This window comes from Pezoporus occidentalis, unplaced genomic scaffold, assembly GCF_034315485.1.
Source record: "Pezoporus occidentalis ecotype Australia unplaced genomic scaffold, CSIRO_AGI_Poc_V1 ctg1, whole genome shotgun sequence".
NCBI classification, from domain to species: domain Eukaryota; kingdom Metazoa; phylum Chordata; class Aves; order Psittaciformes; family Psittacidae; genus Pezoporus; species Pezoporus occidentalis.
Genome location: NW_026912778.1, coordinates 14,282,936 through 14,305,650, shown reverse-complemented (window position 1 = coordinate 14,305,650; position 22,715 = coordinate 14,282,936). Strand labels below are relative to the sequence as shown.

The 22,715-nt window shown below is 36.9% G+C and overlaps 1 long non-coding RNA gene across 1 annotated transcript; it reads left to right on the top strand.

Annotated features, from left to right (window-relative positions):
- The first annotated feature begins 2,680 nt into the window (after window positions 1–2,680).
- On the top strand, window positions 2,681–9,065 carry LOC134175328 (uncharacterized). The gene is made up of 3 exons (XR_009968978.1): window positions 2,681–4,372; window positions 6,600–6,756; window positions 8,983–9,065. It is a non-coding gene; the product is annotated as an uncharacterized LOC134175328 (long non-coding RNA).
- The last annotated feature ends 13,650 nt before the right edge of the window (window positions 9,066–22,715 follow it).

The window sequence follows — 22,715 nt, the reverse complement described above, 5'->3', positions numbered from 1 at the left end:
AGTAGAACAGGCACCTAAATTCTTTTCAGAATACAAGCTGATATTCTTATCCTATTATTATTGTTATACTATGTTAGTAAAAAAACAAAAAAGAATTGATTCACCATAAGTTCATTTTTATAAGCTTCTGTGACCTGAGACCTTTTTCCACACAATTGTAATTCTGACATCTGGTCACACTAGTTTACAATTTATATTCCTTATATTCAGGATATAATATAAAATGTAGAAGTAAACAGTCTCAAACAAAATAAATAAAAAAAAAAAGGAACAATAAGCACTCAAGAAAAAAAGCAAAATCACAGAAATATAAAAGGAAAACTCATGTTTCTTTAATGAGTGCTCCTGATGGGGAAGAGAGCCAAAATAACCACTGACATTTTTGTGATTTTGACTTTTTAATTGCTTGTTTGTTCCTTTGGGAAGCTTGCTCAGGCATCCGTTAGATTTTTGTAGCTAAATAAAGTGGTTGTTCATGTACTTCAGATTGCATTTGTAACTATCTTCGTTTCTTATTCTTTTTTGAATTCACTTTGAGCTGCATTCTGATTTGAGCTATAATGCAATGTTGCAAAAACCTAAAGTAATTGAACATTAGAACTTGCATATAAAATTAGACTACAAAGAAACACAGAAGTAAACTAAATGCCATACTGAATTAGTCCAGTGGTCATTTCCTACAATAATTTATGTTTAGAAAAAATAGGACAAAGGAGCATGAGGAACTGAGTCAAGCAATCTGGAGTTGGCATATGTATTGCATAATCTTCACCCTTACAGAGGATACCTCATGCTTTATAATTTTTAGACACCGATTTCAGCATAAAAGCCATGAAAGGCAGAATTTAACTTCTGAAGTTTTATTTGTCATTAATTTGGAGGACTCTGACCTCACCATCATGTAAATACTCAATTCCTCTTTGAATCTTACTAAGTTTAACCTAAATAAATTATTGAAATCAGAAGTGTCACAATTTAACTACATTTTACATGAAAAAGTGCAGATAGCATTTCAGGTTTCCGCCTCTTAACTAAACTGAATGTCCCCATGTTCTTGTGTTATGAAACAAGGAGATAAGTATGCTGACTCCGCCTTGTCTATCATTGATTATATTGTAGATTTTCTTCATGTTCTCTCTTATTCATCTCTTTTCTAAATAACCTTTTTAACTTACTTTCATGTGGCATTTTCCCCCCCTAGCTTCAATTTTTTCTTGATCTTTTTTCATTTTAAAGCATCTTTTTAGAAAACAAAGTAACCAAAAGCCCAACTAAGACTGCAATATTAACTTATAGGCTGTTTCTCATTTAATACTTTCAACTCTACAGTTTCTTTATGACTGGGACTTTTGAGAAGAGAGTTTTATATTTTTCTTTCTTGTGTACTTTACCTTGCTTTTGGTAATATCACATTTATTCTGCTTGTCAAGTTACCTCTAGTCCTGATTAGTTACAGCTTTCTAGAGTCTTCACAGTTCTTTCTGGTCCTGATTAGCCTAAATAATTTAATATACTTTGCAAATTTATTGTCTCATTGCCAATTTTTTTCAGAGACAGCTCTTTTAAGAAACACAACTATAAATCATTTCTCACAATGAAAATTTTCTTCTCTTTTGTCTTTTAGGTAAATTTTTATCCATAAGAATACTTGGCCTTTCCATTCATGTTTACTTCATTTGTCAGACTCCTGACTGGAGTCTTGTCGTGGTTTAAACCCAGTCAGGTAGCTTGTTCACTCACTCCCAGTGAGTGGTGCCGAGCTGACAACAATCGAGGTCCGTGTCCGTCTCCCCCCCCCCCCCCCGCCTCCCCGCACCGGGGCTCTCCCCTTCCCCGCTCCCGGAGGAAGGGGGGAGGAGGATCGAGAGAGTGCAACTCCTACGGGTTGAGACAAAAACAGTCCAGCAACAAATCACCACCGCTACTATCAGCTAAAACAATGATAAGGGAAAATAACAAGGGAAGAGAATACGATACCACCGGCCAAAAAAAACGAGTTTCACCCGGAAGCCCCTGTCCTTCCGGGTAACTCCCAGTTACCCCTCACCCCGGGCATGACGTGCTGTGGTAGGGAATACCTCTCCGGCTAGCCCGGGTCAGGCGCCCCATCTCTGCTTCCTCACAGCCTCCCCTCCTCCCTGGCAGAGCATGAGCCTCACAAAGTCCTTGGCCAAACCAAAATATCCTTGTTCAGCTCTGTTCCCGACTGAAAGTCAAAACACTTGCACCAGTTAACACAAAGGAAAAACATTGAAAGAATTCCAGTCTTTGACAAGACTGTGAATGAATTATACCTAAGAAGTTCAACTAAACTTGTACATTGAAAGAATTTTGAAAGATTCAATTATGTGGGGGGGGGTTTGTTTGGTTGTTTTGATTTTTTCTTAGCCTGGTTTTCTCAGAAAATGGACATTCTCAGCCTTGTTCAAAATATATGAGTTAAGGTACAGGTTTGTGTGACTATAGACTTGTTAGTATCTTCTAATAACTTTTGAACCCAGAGGTAAATTGCCAGCAAATTTGAAGAGCTTTGGAGATGTTTCATCACTACAGATTTCATAAATGGAAATCATCAAGAAGAGACTAGATGTTTTATTAATATATCTACTGTAAGAGATAACACAGTGTGATGAACTCAACCCTTACCATCAGAGAAACCACACAGAGGAGATCTGTTGTCAATGTTTGAATCACAGGAGAAACTCCTGACAGTTTATGGCTTATTGGATATTTGTAAATCTACCTCTTGGTGAAAAAATCTCTCTACATTAATGTCTGGTATAGTACAGGCTTCAGTTAGTATAATTAGCTGAAATGAAAAATCATACACTCAGGGAAAAAAAATGTGGAAATCAGGCTTGATAGGCTCTGGTAATCCTCAGGCTACCTCTTATCTGATCATGTCCAGCCATCAGACAGATATCTTCCAGACCTTGCTCATTGTTTCTTTTTCAGTGTTTGTTTTTATAAAGTTTTTATAATGACATTGGTGTCGATATTCAGATATTTTTCTAGTATTTGCCATTAGCCGTGCAAGCTTTTTTTGATGTGGCACTAGACAGATTTATAAAATGTTTTACTTATTCAATAGTAATTTGTCCCTGGATTATTACTACTTAGATTCTGCTTTGTTCTGAATGATTCTTTCTCTAATTTGTATATTCCTTGGCTCTTAACATTTTTTAGCTTTTTAAAAAATTTATCATCCTCCAATATCCCATTTCTCTTTGCGTAATAGCAGGTCTGAAAAGAAGTTCAAAGGACACAAAAGAATTTACTACAGTGAATAACAGTGGAATAGTGACAGTAAGGAAATACTGAAGGAGGTTTTTTCTGGCTAACAAGGAAAATCTCTTGTTCAGCTTTCATGGCTGTTTTGGATTAAGCTTCTAGTGCAAACACTTTACTAGGATGCTGTGGTAGACATCTGTAATCTGACTGTATTTCACACTGACAAATATCCTATTTGTTGTTGGGATTCTTTTAGTTAAATACTGTAGTTTTTTTTCTTTGCAATTAAAAGCTGCAGTTCACTGGTCAGGTAACATCAGCTTTTAGGTTTACAGTGAAATACCTTTTTTTTTTCTGAATTATCAATGTAGAATTGGAAAACATTCCAGAAACAGAGATAATATAGTAACCATTTTTTTAACAACCTTCTGTTAAGCCTGTGACTATTTTTTTTTTATTTATTTATTTATTTCCACTAATGAAACAGATGTTCTGCCTTTCTAGTATGTAAGCACCAGTTAAAATTTACAGTAGCTTTCAGGGAAGGAATGGTGGGTTTCAAGATACCATTTATTTTTTTTTCTCCAACGTTTATAATGCAGTGCATAATTTCTCCAGTATATTTTACTTATATCACTGGAGGTGTTTGTTTAAGCATCCCAAACTGTTATGAAATTTTGCATATAGTTTTACTGAGCTTTTTACCTCTGATTGTAAATTGAATACAATGTTGTACAACACAACCTGAAGGGTTCTGATCTAGCCATTTCTACTTACAAGCAGAAGACTATCATCAGAAGAACAGATCTAATTATTTGTCAGGTTGTCAGAGTAGTAGGACAAGCATTTTTCTTTCTTTTTAAATGGGAGCTGTGTCTTTAAGTATGATGTCAATTTACCCAAAGCGACTCTTATACATGTAACAAGAAAAATGACAGCTTCAGTTAGATTTACAGACATTATGTAACCATTAATAGGAGCATAAAGAATTGGGTAGCTATTGATACTGGTTTCTACAGAGTTTTACCAACTTACTTTGGGGTTTTATTTACAGTTTGGTGAATATTGGCTGGTATTGAATATATGTTCTAACTTCTTGTAACCTGTCAATTACATTAGTGGAAAGAGCCATATTGCACAGGTGACGCTTATAACCATTTCTTTTATTAAATACTAACAATATGATTTTTATAACTCTTTTAATTTCATTTTGTTCCCTATCTTTTTCTCTGCTCATTAACTATAATTCTAATAATCACATATCTGCTCATAGCAGCTTGTGTTTCTTAATCCACCCATTGCTGCTCTGTACATTCCCTTGTTATCTGCAACTTTCCTTAGTTTGTTAAAACTGTCAGCCCAGTGTAAAACAAAGAGTTAGTAGTGAAGAGAGAAAGAAGCAGTGTTCCAGAGAAAACACTAAATGATATTAAGCAAGCAGCTATGAGTTCTGATTTTAGGACGGTAAATTAAGGATTGTGCAAAATTCCAGAATTGCTCAAAAATTCCAGATGAAGAACTGTCTGTGAAATGGACAACAAAGGGGAATAAACAGGAAAGTAACTGGAAAAACATGGAAACTTTGAGATGTATTACAGGGAAGAGAAAAAAAAAAAACTATGGAAGCACTTTTCTTAATAGCAAGCAGCTAATATTTTGTCTTTGACAAAAAAGCAAATGATAGACTGCAGGCAATCAGCAATAGGAGACAAAACAGTAACAAATTTAAAAAAAGGGATAAGTGCCAGGGCAAAAAAAAGAACCCTTTTTTGAGAGAATAAAGGCGTATAATCTGTGCTGCAAATAAAGGGGCTGGTTGTCATGGTGCCTCCTGATTATTGGAAGAGATACAGGTTCTGAATTTTCTTGGTATGAGACAAGATCCAGCCAGTAGATGATAGTCCTCAGAGGAGAAGAGTGAAATTAGCTTTCTTTGAGGAGACTGGTGAAATATCTTAGACCTTTCACACTAAACAGAAACGTGAAAAGTAGAGAAGCATTACTGAAGATTATGTATCATATGTTCCATGGTGTGCAGAACAGAGAGCTTGGGATTGTTTGTGATAGCGAAGGATTAGAGAGACTTTGGATTAGATGACCTCCAAACCAGAAAATAAGAAATACTCGTATGTAGTTTTTAAGTCAAATAAACAGGCATCAAATACACTTAAAAATAATTAAGAGGTGGGGGGGTGGAAGTCGGGGTGGGGGGGGAGGCGCATAGGGGAAAGAGGAGAAAAACTTCTTAATTAATGCATGCAGTACAATGTTCTAATGCATGAGGAAGAGTTGATGTGAAATATAAGTAGTAAGACTTAGCATATTAGTACATTTGCATAAATGCAAGAAAAAATGGATATAAAAATGTCAGAGATCATTCCCTAGTGATATTAGTAGAATCCTTAAAACCTGCTCTTGCACAAAGTAAAAAGCTTAGCAGACTTTCAGTATGCTCTGATATCTACAGTATCAATGTTTACAGAATTATCACAATACTTTTTCATTAGAAGCGAATACAATAGTTACTGTTCTATAAATAAGAGTACAAAACATAAAAGAAAATTGGTTGTGGAACTGTTTTATTCTCTCCATGTTAGAAGAATAGCTGAAGCAAATATTTCCAAGACCATCCCACAATGCAATCTAAATCAGAGAATATTGCACTTAACTCCCTAAGGGTTTTCTGTGGAAAAAAATAGGTCTAAAACCCCTTACAAATTATGTTTTGAAGTTTTAATTTTAAGATAAACACTGCTATCTAGGAATTATTTGATTCATTTCTATTTTGCAGCATGCCATCTCTTCACCATTTCTTTGATAAACCAATGTGCAGTCATGTCACAATGGCTGTGATGCAGCTTCCGCTTTCACAGGGCTTCCTCCATCCCACCCACAAGCAGCAGCTAACTGAACAGTTGCAACAGCTAAGTGAAAACTTCCTCTACAAGTGAAAACTTTCCCTTATGAATCTGCAAGCATTTGAACGAACATTTTGGATGTCCTCTCAAAAATGTCTCTGTGCATTGATGTCAACATCAAAAAACAGTGAACGCACTAGCTCCTCCCAAAGCACATGGCAGACATTGACTCAAAGGATCAAATAGAGCCTGGGAATCAGATTGCAGAGGAGCTTCTCTTTCCTGCCTTGGGAAACACTGAATAAAATTTCTTTGAAAGTGCAAAAAGTGCAGTGTAATTAGCTGAACGGCTACTTACAATACTCAACAACAAAGTTACAAATTTTGCTTTAAAACTCATGATCTCTCATTCTGCTTTCTGATTTCTTTTTTTTATCATGGCCTACTTTTTTCTGAGTAGCAGTCTTTTATTTGTCTGGTCACACCTTATACATTATGTTTTCTTCTCAGGATGAATCTGGGAAGCAAGAAGGCTTCAGTTTGTCATGTCCTGGTTGCTGCATGTCTTGCCAAACACAACTTTCTAGAAAAAAAAAGGGAAGAGATTGGCTCCTTTGTGGGAGAGGATGGAAATATTCAGGGGATGATGTTCAGAATGCAGATTGAGGTAGGCAAAGGTAGCTCTTAAGAACATTTGAGCTTGGGAGACAGCTGAGCAGAGAGTAAATACAAAGTTATCCCTCCAGGGTGACAGAGAAACAGTATGGTTTGTTACAGCCCAAGAAGGCAGTAAAGGCTGCTGAAAGAAAACAACTCTAAATGAAAGGTACTCCTCCTCAAGGGCATGGCAGGCAACAGGAGTTAGATTTGTTTCCAAGTCCCCTCCTTTCCCTATTCACATTCTATTTTCTCTCTCCTAAAAAAAAAAAAAGTTTCTCCTTCCAGTTAAAAGTTCCAATAAAAGCAGGTTTATAAAAGCTGTTTGGTCTTGTTGGAAAGCTCACATAAAAGAAATAATATAGGCAGAACTGCCTGCCTGGCTGGTTTGGGATGTGCAAGAGCCTCGGTGCTTATTCACTTTCTGGTTAACATTAAAAAGAGAAGTTATCATTCTTCATTAAATTATCCATGTGTTAAACTTCTTATTTCTGTATCTCACTTTGAACTGTATTACTCATGTGGAGCAGAACCATCCTGGGAGGATGCCAGATAAAATTTCCAAGATGTCAATAGCTGGAGGCACCATGGCCATATAATGCAAGAGAGTTCTTTCGCTCCGTTTCCCCTGACATATCCTTTACATGCAATTATTCCATTGGATGCCTCTGTTTGTGCAAAGGAAGAGAGTTAGTTTTAATCCAGCCAAATTCTAGCTCGTACAAAGCTAAAATCCTTTCTGGACAAGTTGCAATGCTGTCAGTATGTGCACGCTTCCCTCTTTTTCCCCTTAAGTATTACAGATTCCGATGGATGTAAACCAGATGATGTGCCATGAGCTTAAGCAGAAGCTTGCTTGAGAGGACTGGAGACAGTGCTCTTGCACAAATACCTCCATACAAAGGGTAAAATGTGCATTTGTTCCTTTCCATCCCATCCCTACTACTCTATATGCTGAAAGCAGTCACAGTATCTTTTCTCTTGGAAAATACAAAACTTCTCTTTCCAGATTTTTTTGTGAAACAATTCTCTCGGTATGCCACTTATTTTTATTAATAAATGGGAAAAATCCATAAAGTATGGAATACATCATGCAAACATACAGGCACAACTTTCTTTTATCTCTAAGGCTGGACATTAGAGATGGTAGAACAGTTTTTCCTTCCTCACTAAGATACAGGGTATTTAAAACAAGTTTCTCACCTACTATTCTCATTGCTTTAGGGAATACTAAACAGGCTTGCAGGTCTTTTTACTGATTGTTGTCAACTCCACTTAGCACTTTGTTATATTAGTATACATTAATTTGTGATTTTATTATTGTTGCAGGGCATATACACATCATTATCTTTCAGGGCCGTGGCTCATCATTATGGTGATTATTCAAGAACGATGTGTTGATGGCTTTAATGGGCCAATAATCCAGTAATGAAGGCTCTGTAATGGAATTCAGTACTGTTATGAAATTATTGAGTACTCTATAGTGATATGATTTGCAGAGCTGTAAAGCTGTGCAAGTAGAATAATCTGTTAATACATCTTCTTGCAGCTTTTCAGAGTTGTTATCTATTGTGCTTGTTTAAAAATGCTACCTTACACACGTGATGTTTTCTTCAGCTATTGGGTACTATTTTTGACAATATGACTATTTGTGTACTATTTCATTAGTTCTCTGCAACCAGATTTTTAGAAAACCATTGTTTTATATAAAAGTCATGAAACAAAAAAAATACAGGAAGAAAATAAGACTTCCTATAATGAAAATAATTTTTTATTTTTTGCCAAAGAACTTATGAAATGGACATTCCTTGTATCTTTATGAAAATGAGAACAAATAATATGGGAGGATGAAAAATTAATATACCTTTTATAACTTTGAAATTTTGGTTAATGGTAAAACCAGGTAAGTGTGAAGCTTACAGTAGTTCAGTCCTCTTTTCCTTCAGCCCCATTTTACTATCTGCTGCATAGATATGTGTTTTTTGACTGCATGAAGCAACTATTTCACTAAATCGGATAGATAATGATAAAAAATATCATTGCACAAGTTTATTATATTGTTGTATATGTATCTGTACATGTGTGTACATTTGTGTAGTTTACATGCCTGTATGCATTTTGGCATTGCTCTGACAATGTAAAAAAGTAATACTTTAATTTCTCTCATCAATGCTTATGTAGTTTTCTGTGAGCAACAAAAAAAATAGACTTTCTTTTTTCTGCATCCCACTTTCAGAAAAAACAATACAGTATGAATAATTATTGTCGTTTGCAACCATATGATCCTGAGAATCTTCTGAGGTAGAAGCAAAGAAACCTTTTTTTTTAAGAACACTGGCATCACAAACATGAAGCAAAACAAAGTAAATCTACTTGTGAGTAGATTTAATATTCAAGTCTAATAAAGATACAATTTTAGAAATATCTGTGGTACCACACAAGGATGAATGCTGCAGGAATCAAAGATAACAACTTAGACCAATTAAGTATACACAAAATGTTTTTCCGATGAACTGTCTAAAGAATTGCTGCTGACAGAGCAGTTATCACAATGTCTTTACTGCTTCTAAGCACAGCTCTCATGACTTTCTTTACATGTATCTGCACAAGATTATAAGCAATCACAGGCTGATCTCACTGAGCAATTTTTCTCATATTCATGTCCCTTCCCTGACTTAGAAAATACTCTCTTGATGCTCACCTTGATCTATGAATACAAAAACTTTCTTTTGGAATCATCATGGGTTAGATGAGGTGCATGTAAGTCATTGTAACCAATGAGAGCTACTTGTTTGAGTGAATATACAATGGCAATACCCAGTTTCTTTTCTCCCTATACTATGCACTATATACTATGCATTTTTTTTGCTACAGTTTTTGGATATGCAAACCTGAGAAAACTCAAGATAATCTAGTGCCCAAATAGGAGTTTTACATCTTTTTAAATTCATTCAGTGTTTTGTAACTTTGTTTAGCAAAGAAATTTACTCTAATTGTTTACTCACTACAAGTTTTATTCATCATCTAATTATATTTAACTAAGAACTTAGCATCTGATTTTAAATCACACATGATTTAGTTTGCATTGCCTTCAGTGGGTATTAAATTTCAAATCCTTGTTTTAATATTTTGGGAAGCTGAGGTAAAACCTGAATACAAGGTAATAACAAGTGATGGGTAATGGGTACAAACTGGAACACAAGAGGTTCCACTTAAACTTGAGAAGAAACTTCTTCTCAGTGAGGGTGACGGAACACTGGAACAGGCTGCCCAGGGAGGTTGTGGAGTCTCCTTCCCTGGAGACATTCAAAACCCGCCTGGACACATTCCTGTGTAACACTATCTAGGTGTTCCTGCTCTGGCAGGGGGATTGGACTAGATGATCTTTCGAGGTCCCTTCCAATCTCTAGCATACTGTGATACTGTGATGGTCATGATATTATCTTAGTGAAGTAAATTAAAGTAATTCCAGAATCAATCTGATAATATGGGAAAGAATTTCAGTTTACTAGTTTGACAGCACTGGAAAACTTTGTATGAGGTGATCTGAAAGAAGAGTACAAATATGATCACAGTTATTAGTTTGAATAAAAGCTGCAAGTTTCTTTGATGCTATTCACGGCTCTTTTTGATTTTCAGTACTAAGGTAGTACAACAAAATAATTTAAAATTTGACACTAGTCTGCAGTTATTTGGTGTTTTCATGGCTACCTTTTGATAGTTTTTTTCATATGCTTCAAAGAGAAAATGACATCAATGAGGTAAAGCTCATCACATTAAATCTTGTATCAGCAATACTGGAACTTGCCTTGTTTCATGATAAACTGAGAAGAAAATTATTTTTAAAAATACATAAATAGTGTAAATTGTGACAACCTGCTAAAGGAATAAGATGGTATAGATCAAATTTTTGTGTACCATATCATTTACATGCTACAGTTGGAAGGTATGTGGAGGGATTTTTTTTCCCCACTGCTGTTACTTCCTAGAGCACAGTACATGCTATGCAATATACGCATCATACCAAACTGAATACCAACTACAAAAGATTACAAGGCTGGAGTAAGCATATCTGGGAAGTTCTGAGTTTTGCTTATTTTTTTTTCAGACAGAGCTGAGATAGAACTGAAAATGAGAAAATCTGTACACCAAGGTCATATAACACTTTTTACTTCCTGGAGGCAGATGACTATAATAAAAGAGAAGTAAATAAGTCATTTGAGTAGACTGCTGAAGATATGATCGAGTCACTATTATCAACATTTAGGATGAATAATATAAAATTATATGCACTCAGAAAAAAGGACGCTGATTGTGTGGTACACTGAGTATACAATATAGCACTGATTTAGAAAAACAAATAATAGAAAGTATAAATAGAAAAACATCCAGAATGTTGCAGAAATGGGCACATACAGGATAGAGAAAGAAGTAAATGTTTTTCTGTGTGAAGGCATGCTCTCTGTGTAAGAGGAAGTGGAAGCGTCCTCACGTCTCTAGGCAGACATGTTTTCTTATTGTTTTTTCTTCATGTACCTCAAGTAGAAATGTCTCTGATGAGATAGGGCCTGAATCTCTAACCCCCACATATCAGTTGTCTTTGTAAAAGACAAACTTGTCTAATCTGTCTGTTGAGATTCTAGTAGAAGGCACAGGTCCTGAGATGAATACAGAAGACCGCCAGCCTGAGAGATTAAGGAAGCTCTGTGGTCGGTAGAATGTAAGCTATCTTCAGGATCCACATTCAGATATAGTTATGGAACTTTGATACCATGAAATAAGAAGATTTTAACTCCAAACATTACTATATTTTATATTATCTTGTACAACACTACTAGATTTAGATTTAGAAAGGATTATCTGTAAAAGAAGTTTCTTTCCTTGTTTTTCTTGTTATTTTTAGTGAACTTGTAGTTGACTTGTGCTTTTATTGATTGAAAAATGAACAGAATTTACCATGTTTACAAGAAATAGTGAGCAATCAATGGGCAGAAGACAAGTTTTCACTGAATAAACATACATTTCTATAGTAAAAGGCCAGGGGGAAAAAAAAAAAAGAAAGAAGACTGAGTTACTATTTCTTTAATCTATAATTCCTTTTGATGAAATCTCATACCAGAATACTCTGACTTGATCTCTTGGAACCTGTAAGGAAATTTCTCTATATGGGTGATTCAAAGAGATCATTATTAATCTCCGTTGTTCGGTCTGTCAGAACAGAAAGGAATCCTAAAAATGTTCAATACATAGCATTCATCTGACACTGAAAGAAAGGGAATAGATGTTTGTACTTCATGTTCACAAAACCACTTTCTGTGCATCTGTGTGAATATTATTAAATTCAATTTAAGTTTTTATTTCTGTCAACTTCTCCATATACATTAATTTACAGGCAGGTGATACATAATGAGTAGTGGAATAGGAATTTTTTTTTTTATCTTTAAGTTGTGGTCCACATGTGCACAAAATTTCCAGACTGAGTCAAAAGTACCAAAAACCTAAAATCTCTGTCAGTAAATATTCATGTCAGCTGGCATAACACCCATAGCTAATAAAAGTATTTCTGAAATCTGGTCCAAATTGGCTACCAGTAGGCTTACATGCCCCCAGGGGTTTTGCAAGATAAAAAAGAGTGGTTTAGGTAGCCTGAGAAACAAGTCAGTAAATAGTACTGTTGAAGAGCTACATCTGTAGATTACATTAAATCGTCAACATTAGCATGTTACAATTCATCCCACACCTCTCATTCTGTTGTTATATCAGGTGGTTAGTTAATTTTTATTTTGCCCCATGGTGTGATTTAAACCCAGTGGGTAGCTGAGCACCACTTCTCCCTGGTCAGATGGGGTGAGATTCAGAAGTGTAAAAGTGAGAAAACTCCTGGATCGAGATAAAGCCAATTTAAGAGGTAACACAAAAGCTGCATATATATGCAAAGCAAAACAAGGAATTCATTCATCACTTCCCATTGGCAGGCAGGTGTCCAGCCATCTCCAGGAAAGCAGGGCTCCATCACACAAGGTTATTTGGGAAGACAAATACCTTAACTCTGAATGTCCCACCTTCCTTTCTCTTCCTCCAACTCTATAAGCTGAGCATGACACCATATGGTATGGAATATACCTTTAGTCAGTTGGGGTCAGCTGTCCCAGCTGTGTCTCCTCGCAGCTTCTGGTGCACCCACAGCCCACTCACGGGTGGGGTGGGATGAGGAGGAGAAAAGGCCTTGACACTGTGTAAGCACTGATCAGTAGTAACTATAATTACACGTGACATCCCCGTGTTATACCTGTTTCCAGCACAAATCCAAAACCTCATACTAGGTACTATGAAGACAATTAACTCTATCCCAGCCAAAACCAGCACAATCCACCATCAGGATTGATTTCTGTAGCAAGATTATGAGCCTTTAGCAGATCTTAACTGCATATGAAAAAATTTCTTCTGGAATATGCCTTGTTAAGTATTTCAGCCACTGCATTAAGATATTCAGCAGTATGACTTGTGTTATACTGGAGTTGGTGCTGCATAAGGCTGTCCTTCCCCTTCTGACTGATGGTATATTTTCTCCTATTCTTCACAGAAAGAGTAGCCACTGTTCTGGGTGGCAGGTGCGCTTTGTTTTCATAGCTTTTTCAGATTCTTCCTAAGAGACATAGCAAAACATTGATCTGTTCCATTGGCTATTGACGCGGGAGTCGTGGACAACGCAGAGACGATCAATGTGATCAAGCAATTGCCATTTATTGAGTGTCAGACATGATCTTTTATACACAAATCCACACATTGATTACACGCTGATTGGTTAACATGCCTTGCCAACAAGCTTCTGATTAGGTTTTACACAAAATTGCTTAATACAAGTTACAACAGTTACCTATGTTTAGCACTAACCTCAACATCCATACACTGCAGTTTTACATCCTGTTTTTTGTTCTTAACATTGTTAACGTTGCAATTTCATCGCTAACGTTGCAATTTCATTTCCTCCACTGCTATCTCTGGCTAACCTCCCCTCTGGCCTAGTATTTTTCCAGTTACAGAGAAGCTCTACTTATGCTAACTGAAACTCTACTTATGCTAACTGAGAAGCCTGACTCATGCTAACTGAATCCATACAAAACATTGGGTATTTCAGCACTCAAGAAAAACAGTCCTCCTGCCTAAAGCACTTCTTCATGTACTCAAAAAAAGTACCTTGTTTAAAACAGATAGAAAATACTCCCAAGGCTGACATACAGCTTAGCCCAACTCTGCATTGTGCAAAAGCCTCAGATAGGCTGCCACAGATGTGAGCACTGCTACAGTGCAGTACAGGGGGAGGGGAAGGCTATCAGGAAGGACAGCCTTATTCAGATGCAGCTCACGCTATGTTGTGTAAGAATGCATCAGAGTCTTTATGACTTCCTGGGGTAGTAAATTTTCATCCTGCTGACAACAGGAGTAATTGCTGTGTGCAGAATAAAATCTCCTTTTTAAAAGTTTAAGTTCTATTTTTATGAGCTGTGCTTCCTTATTTCTTAGTTTAACTTATAAAAGATCATCATTACAGTTATTACTACTCATGATAGTTATGTTTGTGGAGAAAGCCTAGGGAATTTTGTAAATTACCATGATACTATGGAGGACAAAGAAGTAATATAATTTCCTCTGTACTAAAAGTTCTATGTTCTACATTGTCCTTTGTACTAAGTGTTGATGATTTAAAACTCTTTTGGCATCTTGGAGATATCTACATTGAAATTTCTCAAAGGGGTTCATAGTTTACTTGTGAAAAAATGTTATATTAGGTCTTTTTTTCAGAAAAGTACACACATTGAAAGAATGCCTTTATTAATAAATAAAGCCTATATAGACATAGATATCATGGTAGGAATCTGTTATGGACCACCCAACCGGGATAAAGAATAAGAAGATGGGTAAGAAGGCTGAGAGCAAAAACAGTGTGGCCAGCAGGTCTATGGAAGTGATCATGCCCCTGTACTCAGTGCTGGTGAGGCAGCACCTCAAATGCTGTGTTCAGGTTTGGGTCCTTAGAATCATAGAATCATAGAATCGTTAGGGTTGGAAAGGACCTTAAGATCATCTAGTTCCAACCCCCCTGCCGTGGGCAGGGACAGCTTACGCTAAATCATATCACCCAAGGCCTTGTCCAACCTGGCCTTGAACACTTGGAGCTATGAGGTCTCCACGCAGCCTTCTCTTCTCCAGGCTGAACAACCCCAACTTCCTCAGCCTGTCTTCATACGGGAGGTGCTCCAGTCCCCTGATCATCCTCATGGCCTTCCTCTGGACTTGTTCCAACAGTTCCATGTCCTTTTTATGTTGAGGACACCAGAACTGCACACAATACTCCAGGTGAGGTCTCATGAGAGCAGAGTAGAAGGGCAGGATCACCTCCTTCGACCTGCTGGTCACGCTCCTTCTGATGCAGCCCAGGATACGGTTGGCTTTTTGGGCTGTGAGCACACACTGCCGGCTCATGTTCATTTTCTCATCAACCAACACCCCCAAGTCCTTCTCCACAGGCTGCTCTGGATCTTTTCTCTGCCCAACCTGTAGCTGCGCCTGGGATTGCTCCAACCCACGTGTAGGACCTTGCACCTGTCATGGTTAAACTTCATGAGGTTGGCATCAGCCCACCTTACAAGTGTGTCAAGGTCCCTCTGGATGGCATTCCTTCCCTCCAGCATATCAACCGAACCACACAGCTTGGTGTCATCGGCAAACTTGCTGAGGGCGCACTCAATCCCACTGTCCATGTCACCAAGATGTCCAGTGTCGAATGCTTTGCACAAGTCCAGGTAGATGACACCAACTGCTCTACCCCTGTCCATCAGTTCTGTAGCCCCATCATACAAGGCCACCAAATTGGTCAGGCAGGATTTCCCCTTAGTGAAGCCATGCTGGCTGTCACCAAGCACCTTGTTGATTTTCATGTGCCTCAGCATGCCTTCCAGGAGAATCTGCTCCAAGATTTTGCCAAGCGCAGAGGTGAGACTGACTGCTCTGTAATTCCCTGGATCATCCATTTTCCCCTCCTTCAAAATGGGGGTTATATTTCCCTTTTTCCAGTCATCGGGAACTTCACCTGACTGCCATGATTTCTCAAATATGATGGCCAGCGGCTTTGCAACTTCATTTGCCAGCTCCTTCAGGACCTGCGGATATATTTCATCAGGTCCCATTGATGTGTGCATGTTCACATTTTTAAGATGGTCTCGAACCAGATCCTCTCCTACAGTGGGCCCAAGGTCTTCATTCTCACAGTCCCTGAATCTGCCTTCCAAGACTTGGGTGGTTTGGTCAGAGCCTTTGCCAGTGAAGACCGAGGCAAAGAAGTCATTCAGACCCTCAGCCTTCTCCAAATCCTGTGTAGCCATGTATCCTTCACTGCATGAAAGACATTTTGGTGCTGGAGCTTGTCCAAAGAACAATGAAATTGGTTAAAGGTCTAGAGAACAAGTCTTATGAGGAGAGGCTGATGGAACTGGGGTTGTTTAGTCTGGAGAAAAGTAGTCTAAGGAGATATCTTATCGCTCTCTACAATTACCTGCCAGGAGATTGTAGTGAAGTGGAAGTAGGTCTCTTCTCTCAAGTAACAAGTGACAGGACAAGAGGAAACGGCCTCAAGTTACACCAGGGGAGGTTTAGATTGGATATTAGGAAACTTTTCTCCAATTAAAAGGTTTCCAAACATTGAAACAGGCTGCCCAGGGAAGTGGTTGAGTCACCATTCTTGGATGTATTTAAATGGTGTGTAGACGTGATGCTCAGGGGCATGGGTTAGTGGTGGAGTTGGTAGCACTAATTTAATGGTTGGACACAATGTTTTTAAGGGTCCTAGCCAACACAAATAATTCTATAACTTGATGTGCTACTTACTCAGTGTCTTCAATGTGCTCATAAACATATAAAAAATTAGAAGTCTAAAATACTATACCAAAAATTCATAATTCATAAAAATCTATCAAGTTCTATTAGGTGGATTCATGTTATTAGGCAGAAAAAATGCATTCTGGATATCTGCATAAAGAGTATTAAGGCTTGACATAAAGAAATGTTTCATCCATCACAAAGATGTTAAGTAAGAATACCAATGGAATTGTTAATATCCTTCAAATTGTAAAAATGCTGATGTTGTGACGTTGTGCCTTTTTCACACAGAAAATCAAATATTTGCAGTGAGCTCTTTCAAATCTGTGCTACAAAATCACTTGAAATTCACATTTTTTGGTCTTGAGTACATTGGAATTTAAACATTTTATTGCCCTAATGCATTGTTTTATGAAAAGTTACAGCTCTCAAATAAATATTCTGTGAACACTTTTTTTTTTTTTCCCCTCAGTAAACCCAGCTGAAAATAATGGTGCTTCTTTATATATTTAGAAAATTCTTCAATTTATTCAGGGTATATAAGTGCATCCTTTGAAATTTCAAAGCTAAAAAAATCATCATCTGACTTTTTTCTCATGCACATGTATTCTTTCTTTCACCTTTCCCAGTTTTCAGATGGGCTTATTTCTCCCCCACACTCCACATGATATTTCCCATTCTGAGAGAAACAGAACTGCTCAGTTCTTCCACATATTGACTGGATTTATACTTCTAGTTTTAGCAATGCCTTTAACATCCTCTGTTCTGATAAAAATCTATTGTACTGCAGGCTAAGAGAGGTGTGTGGCTCACTCTTTTTCTGAGTGCTCATTCCACCACTGAACAGTTTTATTTCTGTCTACTGCTGCTTGAAACTGGTTGCCCTTTCTGCAGGCAGCTAATCTATGATTTATAAAATAAGAAAATCAAGTACAGTATTTGAACATTGCAAATGTTTCACTTTTTCCTGATAAAATTAAAAGTGATTTTGCTGAGACTGTTTTTGTATTTCTTGTGTGTAGTTAGGAATATACAGAAAACTATAGTAATCCAATCCTTCATTTTGGCATTATTAACGTATTTGTTTCTACATATATTACGGTAGATATCTTATGTGAAATATAGGTCATTTGCAAAAATGACTCCCTTTCTGTGTTTGGATGTACACACATTACCATTTAGAACCTGTAAAATAATGTCATATGAGTATTTCAGGCAGTTACAATAACAGAGTAATTTCATTGGGTCAAAATACAGCCTCAATTGCCTGTGAAGAGGCAAAATCTTAAAACATTCTCTGTACCTCTGAGTTAGCATCCAAGCAAACTTTTTGATGTTTGCACAGAGGTATGCTTTAATTGGTAAAACCAGGTAATAGAGTCAGAACTTAGTTTTATTTTGACTTTTCCACTGGCTTTCTTTCTGGGAAAAAAATTACCTGTTTCTGACAAAAACAGGTTGCATAATACACTTTTCAGATGAAATACTGTGTTCAGTCTGAGATTAGGAGTGGGAACACTAAGACCTCTTCAAAGATATTACTGTTACCACAGAAAACAATTTCAAAAATCTCTTTTGTCAGCATACAGAGATCATAAGAAATATATTTTTATTATTTGTTAGTCCATATGTTTCATTCATGCTTTGGATATTAGTTCTGTTCAAAACTTGAATTATTTATTTGTTTAAGACATAGACATTTATTTTAAGACACTGAAGAAAAAAATAATCTTAACATGAAGTCTGGAAAAGGAGAATTATTCCATTTACATTGTATTCCATTTCCAACCTAGGTAGTCAACACCTGGAGGTCCTGTGGGCACAGGGTCTTCTATTTTATTACCTATTAAGACCATAAGTTTTAAAAGTAGTGTGAAGGGCTTTTACCAGTTAATTATGAAGGCAATAAGAGTTTTTCTAGTTACACACATAATAATCACAGCACTTAAAACTGTCTTTTCATTTCCCACAGTTCCTTCTGTAAAGGAAAATTCAGTCTCTCCCCTGGAATTACTGGTCCAAAGAGTTTCAGCTTCTATAAAGTGAAGGCAAGTTTCTTAAAAGTGAAAACCCATTTAAAATGCAAATGTTAATTCCAGACAGAATGGATACATGCTTCTATGTCCACCATATGCCCAGGTGTATTACTAGGAAAAGGAGAAGGATCTCTAAAGAAAAGCCTGTTGCACAGCTTAGGAGCAGCCAAGTGAACAGCAGCTTTCACCCCACTACAAAGCGAGGATGTGGCTATATACATGCTCAAACCCAAGAGCTACCATAAAGTGTTGTAACCATTTTGTATAGAGCTAATACATGGATGATATTTTTAAATGGAGAGATATGCAAGCACGATGACATGGAAAAATATGTGCACATTGTGTGCAACATACAGAGTATCTTGGGAATCATGTTGATACAAACACCAATTTAAGAAATGTTTGGATGTTTCTTTGTTAAGGTTAATTAATATATTCACATCTTTGTGTTTATTCAAAAAAAAATAATAAAAATTTATATTTTTCCAAGGCTCAGCCAAGCTGAACTTACATTAATTACAAGTTTTATACTGAATTTAGTGCCTTTTTGTCTAAGTCACAGGTAAAGACTCTTGTTTCACTGTTAGATGAATTATTTACAAACTTTCCTCAAGAACAACTCAGAAGAATTCAGATTGTTTGTTGATCTATGATCATTTTTATTGCAAAGTGGAAATGTTATGCTTAGGTTATGCTTATGCTTTTTTTATTGCTTCTACAAAACACAAACTTCAGAACTCAGCAATATGTTCTTAAATAATTGCTGAGAAGCCTTTACACTGCTTTGTTCAAGTCAGATGAATTTTCCAGAAACAGACTTACTGCTGCAGCAGATAAAGAAATGAGAGAAAACAGAGATAGTTTGTTGTGGATTTATTCTTTTGTTGTTTTCTTTTTCCCTTTGGTGGCTTGACTTCAGGAGGAAAAAGGTTTTGTGTATAATAAAAGCAATACATGTTTACTTTATTATCTCAGAAAAATCACATGTAGCTGGAAAAACTCGAAAGCCTGAGATCTTCCATTCCTGCTGTCACTGATAACATCAGTTATTATTTTGTCTTGTCCTGTTCTCCATGTCTCTGTCAGATAGATTGCCATAACGTATCTGGAAAGGGCACATGTGAAACATATGACATGATTCATTTCATCAAAGGTCAAAATGAGATGGAGATTGTCTGACCTTAGAAGAACAAGTCATCTACCATAACTGCAACATTTGCTACTGAGAAAATAAGACAGCCAGCTGACAAGAAGCTGAAGGAGAAACCTGCATAGAGATAATGCAAAGTTTGTGACTGCCTCACCTGTGCAAAGTGATGGTATAAGGGCAACCAAAATAGCTGAGGGTGGGAAGATTAAATATATTTCTACTGCACAACCCTGAGAGCAGCTGCAAGGGAAATCGGGTTTGTCTGCTTTCCCTCAGCAGCTTCATACAGTAGCTGTTTGAAGCAGCAAAGCCATCCTTCTCATAAATTCCCACAGAGACTTTGAAGCTCAAAGCAAAATGCACATTACCACACCTATAGTTAGCTATGTGGAGATTCTTACTCCTTCATAATTCATAGAAGTTCAACCTCATCACACTCTTATTCCTTCCAGGGATGTAATTTTTCCAGTGTTAAGCTCCTGATTAGCACGCACAGACTTCAAGAAAATACCTGTGGGCTGAGGGCCTTTTCTATCACCTTTTTCGTCTTTCCAATTGGCAGTCAGCAGAAACAGTTTATTCTACCAGGTAGCCATCACTGTTACTACCCAAACTAAGGTAAACTGAGTAAAAGAAAACAGGTCAGCAAACAAAACTAAACCAGTATTAACTGGTCCAACAGCATCACTGAGTGTTGTTTGAATGGAATGGTCTGACTGGCAGAGAGGGAATAGGGTCATTGTGAGTGAGGAAGGAAAGCAAAAATACCCAAATCATGAATGCTGGGAATTCCTGTATCTCTGGAAAAACAAAACCAAACCCCTCTCTTTTTGGTGTCAAAGATTACTGCCTTTTGTCTTATCCTCCTCTAGGATAAGAAGAACAAGGATTTTTTATGTTTCACTTCTAAAAAGAAATCTTCATATCTATTGACAGTTTACAAAAGCATCCTTTTCCCAAAACTGATCTCAGACATTGACAGGGAAAAGAATGGATAGTCTACTTGGCAGAAAGTTCACTTCAAGGAAAATAAAAGGAACAAACTAGGCTCAGAGCGTTAATATATGTCAATACCTGATTCCCATGGAGTCAGGGTGAAGTAATGACCCCACGTGTCTTTCTAAGGGGTAGGTATGAAGTACGTTGTCATATTTGAGCTTTCAGAGCTATGTCTGCATTATTACATATCTCAATAAAAAGGCAGCAATTTGGGAATGAAGTTGAGAGCTTGAGATCTCCTCCTCAATTTCTGTGTATTGCTTGAATTCCTTAGAAACCAAGTCAGAAAAACTTATGTGTCCTGCAACATTTTGAATTTTCTATCTACATTGTTGAGTCTTATAAACATTCTCCTTTGTCTTACTTGTATTCTTAGATAATCCTGCTTATATTAATACAGCTACACCACAGCTGTAGTCAGGAGTTGGCATTTCCTGCTTATTCTGCTTTTTGCTGTCCTAAATTAGGACTCCAGTTTGCATTTGGTCTAATTTCTTCTCTCTCAGGCAAGGCAGCATGATGTGTACAGCAGGATGTATTTACCTCCAGGCTAAGAATCAAGCCATGCTTCACTTTATGAGCATTTAGCTTCACTTATACAGATTCCAGTGTTGAATGAGATGGGGCATTTGGCAGGCTGGTGAAGCAATCAGCTTACCTTTTGCTGCAGTTGTGTTCCTGGGAATGAGAACAAATAGATATTGCTAACAGCAGCTTAACGTTACTCCTGCTATAAGGTTTACTGCTCCCCTCACTTATCTAACATGTATTCAGTCTTAAATATATCCATATTTAGCTATATCCTAAAAAGATTATTGCAAGTTTTATGCTCTGGTTAGATGTACTATATAAGATCCAAAGATACCATTTGTAGTTATATTTCTCGCTTGAATGATATGAATATTTTCCCCGAACTTTATAAATGTCTTGATGTGTTTCTTTATTTGAAAACAGCTGCGATGTTTTTGAAAACTATTGTCCTTTACTAGACTTTCCATCTAGGAGGAGTGATGCTGTCATTCTTTTATGCCACATGAAAGCTTTTAACTTGCATCACAGACTCTCACTCACACAGTATCTGATTTATGTACTCTGAAAAATAAATAAAAAAAAAAATAAGTGGCAGCAGTTTCTTCTGCTTAATAACATACAGAAAAAAATACTTCAAAGTCAGCCATGCATGAAGGAAACATATGGGAAGGAACCTTAAATACAGGCTGGTGACAGATTATGAATCAAACTTGCCTTTTATCTGTCTTGAAAAAGAAACTTTGTAATTATCTATGCCATCAGCAGCAACAGGATATTCACTGAAATCATTATACTAAAGGGTTGCAAGGCTTGGGATTATCTGAAAGGTAATGTTCATTTATTCCTGAAGTAGAACTGGAAGGCTTCTGTGTAGTGTTGGACCTCTCTTTAATTAGAAAGTCAGGGTAGTTAAACTGCCTGAATAGTAAGTTATTCAAAAAAAAGAGAAGAAAGCAGAATATGTCTCTAGGAAGAACAAATAGGTTAATCTCAGGTATTTATTCTTAAAAGGTGGTCAAAAATCATTGTGCTACACTTAAATGCCTTGGGAAGACACTTGTTAAACAGATAAAACATAAAGGATGTTGGATTCACCATAAAAGTGAGAATAAGCAAACAAATTACTACTTTTTTTTTTTTGTCTGAAGTCCAGTAGGTAAGAATCCTTAATCTCAAGCAAAGGCAAAACAGAATAGGCAGTTTAAGACTTGATACTTTGTGGTTTTCCATAGACCCAGCTTAGAAGGACTAGCCTCCAAAAGTGAAGTCAGCAACCATTCAGTCTTTGCTTCTAAACTAAATAAAAAAAAAAAAGACATAAATTTCCTGCAAGATGTCCTGCAGACATCTTGTCAATATGCTTCTAAATCATTCAAA